We start from the raw sequence: 12,175 nt of genomic DNA, 5'->3' as shown, positions 1-12,175 counted from the left end.
CCAACAACTCCCTGGCCTCCTCCCCTACTTCTCTTCCCCTCCCACTCCCCCCACTCGGCCCCACTGGTCTCTTTCCTGAGCTTCAGACACATCACGGAGTTCCCTTCTAGCAACTTTATCCTGTTGTTTCTGCCTACAATGTTCCTACCTCAGCACCTTGGCCAGCTGCTTCCCCTACTTCAAGTCTTTGCTCAATTTTCACTTAGGGCGACCCTGGCCACTCTATTTAATATTGCCATCTGTACCCATTCCTGCCATGCTCACTCCTTTTTTTCCCCCCCCACAAAATCTCGCTGTGTCACTCAGGCTGGTGTGCCATGGCATGATCACAACTGAGACCTCGAACTCATAGGTGAAGCAATCGTCCTGCCTCAGCCTCTCTAATAGCTAAGACTACAGGTGCACGCCACCACACCTGTTAATTTTTTAAAAAAATATGTACGGCATCACTATGCTACCCAGGCTTGTCTTGAACTCCTGGGCCAAAGCAATCCTCCTGCCTCAGCTTCCTAAATACCTGGAATTATAGGTGTGGGCCACCACCCCTGGGTTCATGTTCATTTCTTCTTGCAGCTGTTACAAACTGCCCTACATTGAGTGCCTTAATACACCACAAATCTACCACCTAACAGTTCTGGGAGCCAGAAGTCCAAAATAGGTCAATTAAGGCTAAAGCCAAGGTGTCAGCAGGACTGCATTCCTTCTGGAGGCTCCAGAGAGGATGTGTTCCCTTGCCTTTCCCAGCTTCTAAAAGCCACCCCCATTCAATTGGCTCATGGCCCCTAACTGCATCTTCAAAGCCAGAAGCGAAGCATATTCAAATCTCCTTCTCTGACCTCTGCTTCCATCATCACATCTCCTCCAATTCTGACTCTCTTACCTCCCTCTTTCTCTTATAAAAACCCTTGTAACTGCTAGACACAGTAGTCGTGGCTCACACCCATAATTCCAACAGTTTAAGAGGTCAAAGCGGGGAAAGGCTTGAGGCCAGGAGTTCAAGACCAACCTGGGAAACATAGCAAGTTCCCCAACTAAACAACAAAACCAAAAAGAAATAAGAAAAGAAAAAATTAGCTGGGCATGGTGGTATGCATCTGTATTTTCAGCTACTTGAGAGGCTGAGGTAAAAGGGTCGCTTTAGCCCGGGAGATCGAGACCAGCCTTGGCAACGTAACAAGATCCCATCTCTACAAAAAAAATACAAAAATTAGCTGAGCAAGGATGGTGTGCACCTGTAGTCCCAAATACTTCAAAGGCTGAGGCGGAAGAATTGTTTGAGCCCAGGTGGTTGAGGCTGCAGATAGATATGACTGCATCATTACACTCCAGTATAGGTGAAAGAGAGACACTCTGTCCAAAAAGAAAAAGAAAAGAAATACACATTTGGTTTCTGCCCTTATCCCGGCACAGAGCTTCTAAAGTTCTCATAAACTTCTCAGTGATAAAGGTGATAGGAGCATCTTCTGTTTCAATATTTGGTCTTAGTCCCAGGTTTCTAACACAAGAACCTCTAAGACCTTTGGGATCTCCACCATAGTAAGAATGCATTTGATGATGTTACTGAGATGACTGGGTGACTGAAAGCTCCTAGACAGCTTCAGGAGGAGGGCTGGTTGCCAGAAGAGCAAACCATGTGATTAGAGGCTTGGAACTGTCAGCCTCACCTACTGAGCTCCAGAAAGAAACAGTGGCTGAAGATTGACTTAATCACCAACAGTCAACTGATTTCATCAATCATGCCTGCATAATGAAGCCTTCATAAACACCCTAAACAACAGGGTTTGGAGAATGTCTGGGTTGCTGAACACAAAGGGGATACTAAGAGGTAACATGCCCAATAGAGGGCATGGAAGCTCTGTGCCCCTTCCCACATACCCTGCCCTGTGCATCTATTTCCCTTTTTTTTTTTTTTTTTTTTTTTTTTTGAGACAGGGTCTGGCTCTGTCTCCCAGGTTAGAGTGGCACAATCGTGGATCACTGCAACCAGTATGCCTCCCTAGTTCAAGCCATCCTTTCACCTCAACCTCCTGAGTAACTACAAGTGTAGGCACATGTCACCGCACCAGGCTATTTTAGAAAAAAAAAAATTTGTAGAGATGAGGTTTCACAGTGTTGCCCAGCCTGGTCTTAAACTCTTGAGCTTAAGCGATGCTCCTGCTTCGGTCTCCCAAAGTGCTGAGAATACAGGCAGAAGCCCAGCATGTGTACATCTCTTTCATTGGCTGTTTCTGAAATATATCCTTTACAATGAACCAGTAATAGAAAGTAAATTGGTGAGATCCAGTGGCTCACGCCCATAATCCTAGCACTTTGGGAGGTTGAGATGGGAGGATCATGTGAGCCCAGAAATTTGGGACCAGCCTGGGCAACATAACAAGACGCCATCTCTACAAAACATAAAAGAACATAGCCAGATACGGTGGTGCAGGCCTGTACTCTCATTGGGAGGCTGGGGCAGGAGGATCACGAGTCCAGGCTACAATGAGCTTTGATCACACGGCTGAATTGCAGCCTGGCAACACAGTAAGACCCTGTATCTCAGAAAAAAAAAAGAAAATAACCTGTTTTTCTGAGTTCTGCAAGCTGTTCTAGCAAATGATTCAACCGAAGAAGGAGGTCATGAGATCCTGGTTTCTAACTGATTGGTCAAAAGTACATCTAACAACCTAGGACTTGCAATTGGCATGTGAAGTGAAGGTAGTCTTGTGGGACTGAGCCTCTATCCTGAAGGGTCGGCACTAACTCCAGGTAGTGTCAGAATGCAATTGGGGGATACCCAGTTGGTATCCAGATTGTCTGAAAACTGGTGTAGAATCTCCACATGCACATTTGGTTGGAAGTGTTTGACCACAGCTACTATTCAAGAGAAAGAACTACTCATTATTTAAAAAAAAAAAAAAAAACATAAAATTATGTTCTACAAAAAACAAATCAACCTTATCTACAGCCCAGTCCTACTCAAATATGGAATGTTAGAACAAAAAGTCTCATCATGGACTCGAGAGCTGACATCAGGAATGTCACAGCCATCCTGCTCTCTGAGAACTCATCTTCAACAGGCAGGGGGGACACTGCAACTTGGGCCATGATCCCTGCACAAGTAGTAAAAAAATGAGTAGTAAAAATCGAGGGTCCTAAACCCATATCCAGAGCGTTAAGAGTTTTTCACCGGCTGGCTAATTTACAGTGGTCTTGCATCAGAGGAAAAATAAGGCTCAGAAACTAGGTATTCAAGTTACCCAAAACTCTCATCAGATACAGAATCCATCTGCTAACTTTCTATCTAGTATTAATTCCATGAAGTTGGAAAAATATCACTCCAAAAATAAATCCATATGGCACCTAGCATCAATGCATTTCTCCCAAGTAAAAGAGGAGGCAAGGTGCTTTACAACTCAGTGATGGGCTACCACAACACAGGACAGTGGTACAAAGCTCCCTTTCTCCCCCGCATAACCCAACACAGAAAAGAGTGGGTGCAGTGGAATGAGGCTGGGTGAAGAGAAGTTCCTCTTCTTACTGAGAAAATAGATCACAGGGCATCAAGTAACATGTAAAAGTCTTTACAACAAGGCATTTTTTTAAAAAACATTTTCTAATATTTTGGTATCAGGAAAACCCTCAGATGAATTTCAAACACTATAAAAATGCAATACATAAACAGAAAATATTAACTGTTAACAATAATAGAGATAAATTGGAACCTTTATGGATTGCTTTTTGGAATGTAAAATGTTACAGCCCACTGTGGAAAACGGTTTGGTAGTTAACATATTAAGCATAGAATTACATGATCCAACAACACCCTTTAAGCTCTATACCCAAAAGAACTAAGAGCAGGGACTCAAACAGGTATTTGTACACCCGTTTAATAGCAGCATTATTCACAGTGGCCAAAAGGTAGAACCAGCCCTATGCCCATCGGTAGGTGAATAGATAAAATGTAATATACACATACGCAGAATATTATTCAGGCATTTAAAAAAAAAAAAACTCACCAGGTTCAGCAGCTTACACCTGTAATCCTAGCACTTTGGGAGGTCAAGGCGGGCTGGTCGCTTAAGCACAGAATTTTGAGACCAGCCTGGGCAACACGGCAAGACCTCACTTCTACAAATAAAATTTTTTTTTAAGAAAAGGAAATTCTGATAGTGTTACGAGCCTTGACAGCATTATGCTAAGTGAAATAAGCCAGACACAAAAGGACAAATATTGTACAAGTCCACTTATATAAGGTATTTAGAATAAACAAATTCATAAACAGAAAATAGAATAGTAATTGCCAGGGGCCAGGAGGAGGGTTCAATGGGGAGCTATTGCTTATGGGGTACAGAGCTGCAGTTTAGAATGATGACAAAGCTCTGGAGATGGAGAGTGGTGATGGCTAACAACACAGATGTGCTTAAAACACCAGGGACCTGTGTGCCCTTAAAAATGGTTAAGTGTTATTTTGTATTATGTATATTTTATCAAAAAATAAAAATAAAACACCAAAACAGTACACCACATAAGGACGTACTAAGATGGCAAAATCTAAAGCAACTTTTTAAAACCCAGATAGTTTTTCTGTAAACAGCATACGAATTAAATGCTTATTAAAAATTTGCCCCTTTAATTTAGTTGAATTAATTCTACTTTCAGAGATTAAATAATTAAATACACTTAATTGGAAGCATAACTGAAAAGCTAAACACTGAATGCAGGAAGAGGAACTGTAAAAACACATCTACGTACATAAACTAATTTACTGACAACACTCGAGTATCCCTTAACTAAAGCCCCAGTATTACAGAGAAGATGGACAAGCACTTGAAAAGCTGTCAGCAGGAAACTGTTATACCTAAAAATGTCAATAAATCTGCATTAAAGAGAATGTTCTATTTTTCTATTATTAAAGGTTGTCACCTAGCGTTACCATCTGTTACCATGTGCACTGACTACTAGGCCAGATTTAGACATCAACAAGTAATGAAGCATACATACTTAGGAAGTTACAATTTATAATAAAAACTATGATCAGAAAAATAGTATTTGCATCATGAAGACCTTCAGTTACCACTTAGTTTTCATCCTCATAGGCTTTATTGATCAATATAGTAAAGAGGTATATTAACTCTTATAACTTAAAACAACTTGTTGCCTAGGAAAGCATACCAAAAAGAATCATCTTTTATTTCCAAGACAGGTGTTTTAAGAATAATATAATCTGTAAAAGAGAATAGACATACAACAGGCCAGGCATGGTGGCTCACGCCTGTAATCCCAGCACTTTGTGAGGCCAAGGCAGGCGAAATCACAAGGTCAGGAGATCGAGACCATCCTGGCCAACATGGTGAAACCCTGTCTCTACTAAAAATACAAAAATTAGCTGGGTGTGGTGGTGCGTGCCTGTAATCCCAGCTACTCAGGAGGCTGAGGCAGAAGAATCCCTTGAACCAGGGAGTCGGAGGTTGCAGTGAGCTGAGATCATGCCACTGCACTCCAGCCTGGTGATGGAACAACACTCCATTTCGAGGAAAAAAATAAAAAATAAAAATACAACAAATACAGTAACACATAAAATCTCTTTTTCTTTTAACCTTCTGCTGGTCCTTCAGTTGCTGCTGGTACTGTTCCGTCATTGCCTTCTGAAGAATGATGGCTTCCTAAAAAGAAAATAAACATATAATAAACCAATAAAAACTCACAGTGAAAGACAAAAGAGAATCTAGATAACAATGCAATCATTTTTAAGATATAATAAACATGAAAAATGATTTTTTAACTCAATGGAAAAAATACTTTCTAATTCAGAAAAAATTATAACACTTCTATTTGGAAGCTAAAAAATATTATTTTAGAATACAAATACAGAGTAGACCAAAGTAGGTTTGTGGATTTAACATTAGTTACTGTAACTGTCTGATAAAATTACTGGATATTGCAACCTGAAGAAGCACAATTATGCTTCAAGTACCATGCTCATCTGTCTCACTCATATATACACACACACACACACACACACCCCGAAGTGTGAATGCTTGCTTTGCTCAGACACTTAATTAACTTTCTATAAATAAGTTCAGGGTTTGCTGTAGAATGCTTCCTGCTTTCCATTTTCACTATGGTGAAAGCTATGGAAACTCGATCCCCATAATTTAATCAAAGTTGTACTTAAAGTAACTCATAAGTAGAAATTTAAGATCCTATCTTCAGTATCAAGAAAACATTTTAATCCGGGTAATATAATCTGCTTGCTTCTAAAAACTGGGACATAAAGCAATAGATCAGTTAGGCAGTCACATGGTAAACAGGTTTATCCTACTGGAGCAGAAGTTTATTCACAAATAGGAAAGAAAGAATCTAAGATTATCAGAGCTCCAGTAAGGATTAAGACCACAAGTTGCCCCTAGAATACATCCACTGTCCTTAAAGATCTGAGCTACTAACATGGAAAAGATTGAAAAACACTGCCTTCAAGTATAAATAAAAATGTATTACATTTCGGAAGAATACATTGCTTAGGGGGAAGGGAAGCAGATGCTCATCTATTTTGTCCTATCTATTGATAAATAAAGTCAGAAGCTGTACTAAAACTAAAATAAAAGTTATACATACATTTTCTCTTAATTTTTAAAGAGTAATGATTAGTCTGAAAAACTCATTTGGTGGTTACTGTTCTTGAATTAAAAGTGCCATACTGAGATGAAACCTTTTTGGTTTTCAATACCTAGCTTTATTATGTCACAATTATCTTGGGATTCTTTTCAACTTACTGCATATTGTGAAAACTCACCTGAATTCAAAACTCTAGGTAAATCTACAAACATCTGTGAATCCATCTTTAATTAACTTCTAAAACACACTTTCTCTGCACACATTTCCTTTCTCTTTTTTTAACTTTAATATTTGGATTTAGGAAGCATTAAGTTCTTTGACTGTAAAGTCAAAGAAAAAAGAGATATGAGGTCAAAGGAATGATAGATAATAAAGAAGAGGCCGGTAATTAAAAAGTAAAATTTCAGTAAAGAATGACAGTTAAGATCGTTGTTCATGTTACTACCTGAACACCAAGGGTTTGGTCCAGGTCCTGCTGCTCACCAGACAGTAACTAGTCATTGAGGTGACAAGTATTACCAAGCAAGAAAGCTTTAACCTGGTGCTGCAGCCCAGGAGATAGGGGCTCAGTCTCAAATTTATCTCCCTGACTGACTAAAACTAGGGTCAGGAAAGAAATGTAATAATGTGTAAGAGAACAGAAATTAGAGAGGGGCAGGAGGCAGCTGGTGCTGAGATCTGATATTTTTCAGTTATTTGATACTTACTGAAGGTCTTTTTTTGAGGAGAGAACTCAGATAAAACAGATACAAGTTTCAAGGTTTAACAGCAGGGTCAACTCTTACGTTGATCCAAACAAAACCCTATCCATGGGACAACTGGGCCGGTGTCAATGTAAGCAATAATTCTATAGGTCCTTTTTGTTTAAAATCTGAACAATTAAATTTATATTATATGCTAAACATAAGGAAAATACATCTTATGTACTCAAGGCCAGAAGAGATAGAAGTAAAACCTACTACTAATAGCCTATGAGTGTCAAGTTTGGGAACACTATAAAAAATTACAAAAAAGTAATAAATGCATAAAAGTTACAAATTAACAAGTGCTATTTCAGAATTCTTCTAAATACTAAGTACATGAACTTACTAATATTTGCATTACTAACCACACAATAAGAACCCAACTTCTGACTATTCTGAGATAAGGTATAAATGTGTACCTTTACCTTAAATGGGAAAGTGTGTCTTGTACCCACTTTGAGATTCGTGAAAGGGAAAACTGATTTGAAAAATGTTTGCTTGTCAAGTTCATTTATATGTTAAGAAAAGGTCAATACAATTTTTCCTTTTCAATGTAGAAAAGTAATACATAATACTATAGTTATAAATACTAAAACACAGTCTGTGGAAAACAAGAAAACATTAAATACAAACACTATGTAGGAAAATGGAGGTAAAAAGATGATACCTTGCAAAGACTTCAGTAGAAGATTTTTATCAACGTCATCGCTTTCAAAAGGGCATGTTTCAGGATACAAAGATAGTACTTCAACAGTAACCCTCCCTCCCCAGGCTAGAGGCAGTGACTTATGCCTGCAATTCCAGCACTTTGGGAGGCCAAGACAGGCAGATCACTTGAGGTCTGGAGTTCGAGACAGACCTGGCCAACAGAGTGATACCCCATCTCTACCAAAAAATACAAAAATTAGCTAGGTGTAGTGGCATGCACTTATGTAGTCTCAGCTACTCGGAAGGCTGAGGCAAAAGAATCCCTTCGACCTGAAAGGCGGAGGTTGCAGTAAGCCCAGATTGCACCACTGCACTCCAGCTTGGGCGACAGAGTGAGAATCTGTTTAAAAAAAAAAAAAAAAAAAAAAAAAAAAGTCATGTTTACATAGAGTTAGGCTGCACAGCTCACTCTCTTAACCATCCTGTAATTCTGCCCACTCTATGCTATGCTCAGTCACTGACGCACTTGTTTGGTAGCTCCCTTAGAGCTTAGAACCTAGGTTTTATGTCCTGCTCTACAGCTATATAATTTAACAATTTTCCTCTTGAGTTTGTTGGATTCTAACCCTATATATAACAAATCTTATTAATAGTACTGAATCTTAAAGGAGGCTGTGATGTCTTTAGTCCCTAGAAATATTAAACAACCTATAAACAAACGACCATATGAGAGTAAACAATCCAAATTTCTACATGCTTTAAAACACTGAGGCAATGTACTGAGAAACACACCTAAGAAACTGCAACCAATCTACTCTGGACAAAAATTTAGACACTGTCTCTTCAAAATAAGCTATCTGGTGGTACTTATGCATATTCTTACATATAGCAACAGTATTTTACATGCCATAACCTTAAAAATAATTTTAAAAATGTCAAAATTATAAGCCTTAATCCATCTCTGTGGGCTTGAAAAATGATACAATATACATTTGTTTCTTTAAAGTATTCAATAAAATGCATAAACTTCTAGAGCAATCACTGAAAAAAGGGTTCATACTAAAGGTTGTAATACTAGGAAAGAGGGCTCAGTACTGCAGGTTCTTAAAGGCAAAAGTTAATAAAGCCTTGCTTTTGGTTGTGAATCCTGGCCTTAAAACATTATTCACATGATCTCCCCTTCCTTTTCCTATTGTAAAGATGTGGTGACAAACCAGGTTTGCTCATGCAGATAATAATCTTGAAAACAGTGGCAGAGAAATAACATGAAGGGAATATAGTTTACTTAATGGCCTCCTAAATTGGAACTTATTACCCCATGCCTCTTGCATATCTCCAGACTAATATAAAAGAGGTATGAAATGGCTGTTTCCTACCAGTATTTTATTTGATGCTTCATTTTTTTTTTTAATTACTTGTATAACTACCTACAATGCGTTAACAGGAACAGGAAAGCATAGCTATTCAAGTAACTAAATAATTATATAAATCTCTAAGACATAGTAATGGACCAATTATTTTTAAAGTACAACACACTGACAAGTAGTTTATTTTTAACTCAGTTTTGGTTTGTTGTTAATGCCATTGCTTGGGAAAAAGCAAACAAAAGCAGGAGGAGGTGAAGGAGAAACAAGAATAGAAACAAGAAATAGAACCAGCAGCATAAGCAAGTAAAGAGGAACGAGATGATGATGATGATGAGAATAAAACAGACTGGAAGAAAGGAAAAAGAACAGGTGAGGGAACCAGAAGGCCTATTATGATACCTTTTTTCCCCTCCTTGATTCATGAAAACTGAAAAAGTTCAAGACTTTTTTACAACAACAACAAAAAAAAAACAAGCAAAAAGATACACAATCACCTCCTAAATTTTGTTAAGACTGAGATAATGCTCCATTCACGTCTGGCTCAGGTGCCAGCAGAAGGAAGGGACCCTCCAGATTCTACAGAAGAAGGGGGAGGACTCCTCCTTGCCCTGACGGCACCTCCACTGCTACCACCGAGGCCCACGGCACAGCACCCACAGCTTCCTACCCATGCCAGGCCAGGTGGCTCCGCAGCGCTCCTACTCCCACTTCCCAGGACCCCAGACTTGCAGCTGCTGCCACCACTAGGGCCAATGCCAATACAACCACCGCTGCTGTCGCCCTCGATGCACTGGCACTCCCTACAAGACTCTTACCACCTGGCCACAGCCACAGCCCTGCCCCCCAACCTGGCCACAGACGGCGGCCCTCCTACCTACTCCTCCAAAGCACCAGCCACCGCAGCGAAGCCAGCCGCCACGTCCCAGGCTCCAGGCTCCAGCCTTCACTTTCCAGCGTGTGGCAGGTTGTTCCTCCTTCTGGCACGGAGCAGCTGAGCCAACAAAGTCAGAAAAGCCTAGAACATGATGCAGGGAGTGGTAACGTTAGAGCCTAACCTCGTCATAGTGGCCACTGGGTGGCAGTGACAGGTTTCAGTTAACTGGAGACTCCACAGTGGCCTGCTCCCCATCCACAGGAGCCGTTGGGCCCACCGGGGCTGCGGCTCCTCGGCGAGCAAGAACAGCAAAACTCACACCCAGCCACCACCACCCCGCCTGCCCTGTCCCCCTCTCCCCGCGCCCCCCGCCCAATCCGAGTGCCAGTTTCCGTTCCTAACGCCTCCACCCACAGGGCCCTGTCCCCCCATGACGCCTGCTACTCCGTGTCCAGGGATCCCAGGTTGTCTCAACACAGAGCAAGAGGACGCAGACCCGGGAACCATGACGGGTGTCGGGGCCCTGCCATGCTCCTGATTCCCATGGAAACGCTGTGCCCCCACCGGGCTAAATCCACGAGCAGTAGGAGGTCTCCCTCTAGATTCTGGAGCCTGGCTCCTTCCTTGGAGGCCACCGCTGTGGCGGCCACCTTTGCCACCACCAGCAGTGGAGCCCTCGATAGTGTCCCGAACACCCCCACACTCCCAGGAAGTGTAACCACCGATAGCGCCCCCAACCCGTCCTCACCTCGAGCACCCAATAGCGACCCCAAACCGCCCCCATACCGGAAGAAATGACGCCTAGAACAGCGCCCCAACCCGCCCTCCGTCCCCGAGCACCACAGCCCTGGATAGCACCCCAACCCCCTCCCAGCTGCAGGCAGTGATGCCCGGAATAGCGCCCCCACGCAGTGGGCAGTGCAGTTGAGGATACGCACCTACCGTGGCCGCCTTTCTACCACTCTGGCAGCTGTGCCGTCTCTGTTGCAGCCACCAGCCTCAGCGAGGCGAGCCGCTGTGCCACAGGCTCCGGCCTCCAGCTTGTGTCCGCGGAAACCACCTTCTCCTCCCGCTATAGCACCATACCGAGCCAGCTGCTAGTCCGCCATCTTACTGCTCCGGCTGCACTTCAGTCTCTGTTGTCGCCACCAATGTTCTGATTGGATGAAAGAAAACCTCTAGGCTTATTCTGATTGGGCTTTCCTATCATGTTCTGATTGGTTAGCCTAAGGCTTGCTCTCATCCAATCAGAACATGTAGTCCAGGAACCTTGGTATATAAAGCCTGCTAAGTAGGAGTCAGCCCCTTCCAGGCTCTTTTGCTTCTGTGTGTTCTGCTGGTGTGTGCCCAGCTTAGAAATGGGGAAGGGGCTGGGCATGGTGACTCATGCCTGTAATCCCAGCACTTTGGGAGGCCGAGGCCGGTGGATCACGAGGTCAAGTTTAAGACCAGCCTGGCCAAGATGGTGAAACCCCCGTCTCTGCTAAACATACAAAAATTAGCCGGGAGTGGTGCTCCTGTAGTCCCAGCTACTTGGGAGGCTGAAGCAGGAGAATCGCTTAAACCCAGGAGGCGGAGGTTGTAGTGAGCCAAGATCGCGCCACTGCAGTCTAGCCCAGGTAACAGAGCAAGAATCCATCTTGGAGGAAAAAAAAAAAAAAAAAGGAAGGGGGAAAGAAAGAGCCACCTGCTGCATGCTGGAGGCTGTAGCCTACAGCTGCACAGCTGGGCTCACTGCAGTGAGTGGCAGTGATGCAGCATGGCAGGAGCAGTAGGATCTGGATGATTTCCAGCTTCATCCATGTCTCTGCAAAGGACATGAACTCATTCTTTTTTATGGCTGCATAGTAGTCCATGGTGTATATGTGCCACATTTTCTTTATACACCAAGCAATAAGATTTATCATCTGGGAGGCCAGGTGCAGTGCCTCACGCCTGTAATCCCA

At 42.3% G+C, this 12,175-nt stretch overlaps 1 long non-coding RNA gene across 1 annotated transcript in view; it reads right to left on the bottom strand.

Annotated features, from left to right (window-relative positions):
- The window catches only part of LOC144331005 (uncharacterized), a 32,943-nt gene extending 21,576 nt beyond the window's left edge, over positions 1-11,367 (bottom strand). Inside the window, exons 1-3 of the long non-coding RNA XR_013397802.1 lie at positions 11,168-11,367; positions 10,230-10,370; positions 5,580-5,645 (exon numbers count right to left, since the gene is read on the bottom strand). This is a non-coding gene — a long non-coding RNA (uncharacterized LOC144331005). The remainder of the gene's footprint in view (positions 1-5,579; positions 5,646-10,229; positions 10,371-11,167) is intronic.
- Positions 11,368-12,175: the final 808 nt, after the last annotated feature.

The sequence above is a fragment of the Macaca mulatta genome, chromosome 9 (genome assembly GCF_049350105.2).
Source record: "Macaca mulatta isolate MMU2019108-1 chromosome 9, T2T-MMU8v2.0, whole genome shotgun sequence".
NCBI classification, from domain to species: domain Eukaryota; kingdom Metazoa; phylum Chordata; class Mammalia; order Primates; family Cercopithecidae; genus Macaca; species Macaca mulatta.
Note: the sequence above shows the minus strand (reverse complement) of the source record. Positions and strands in the feature narration are given on the sequence as shown.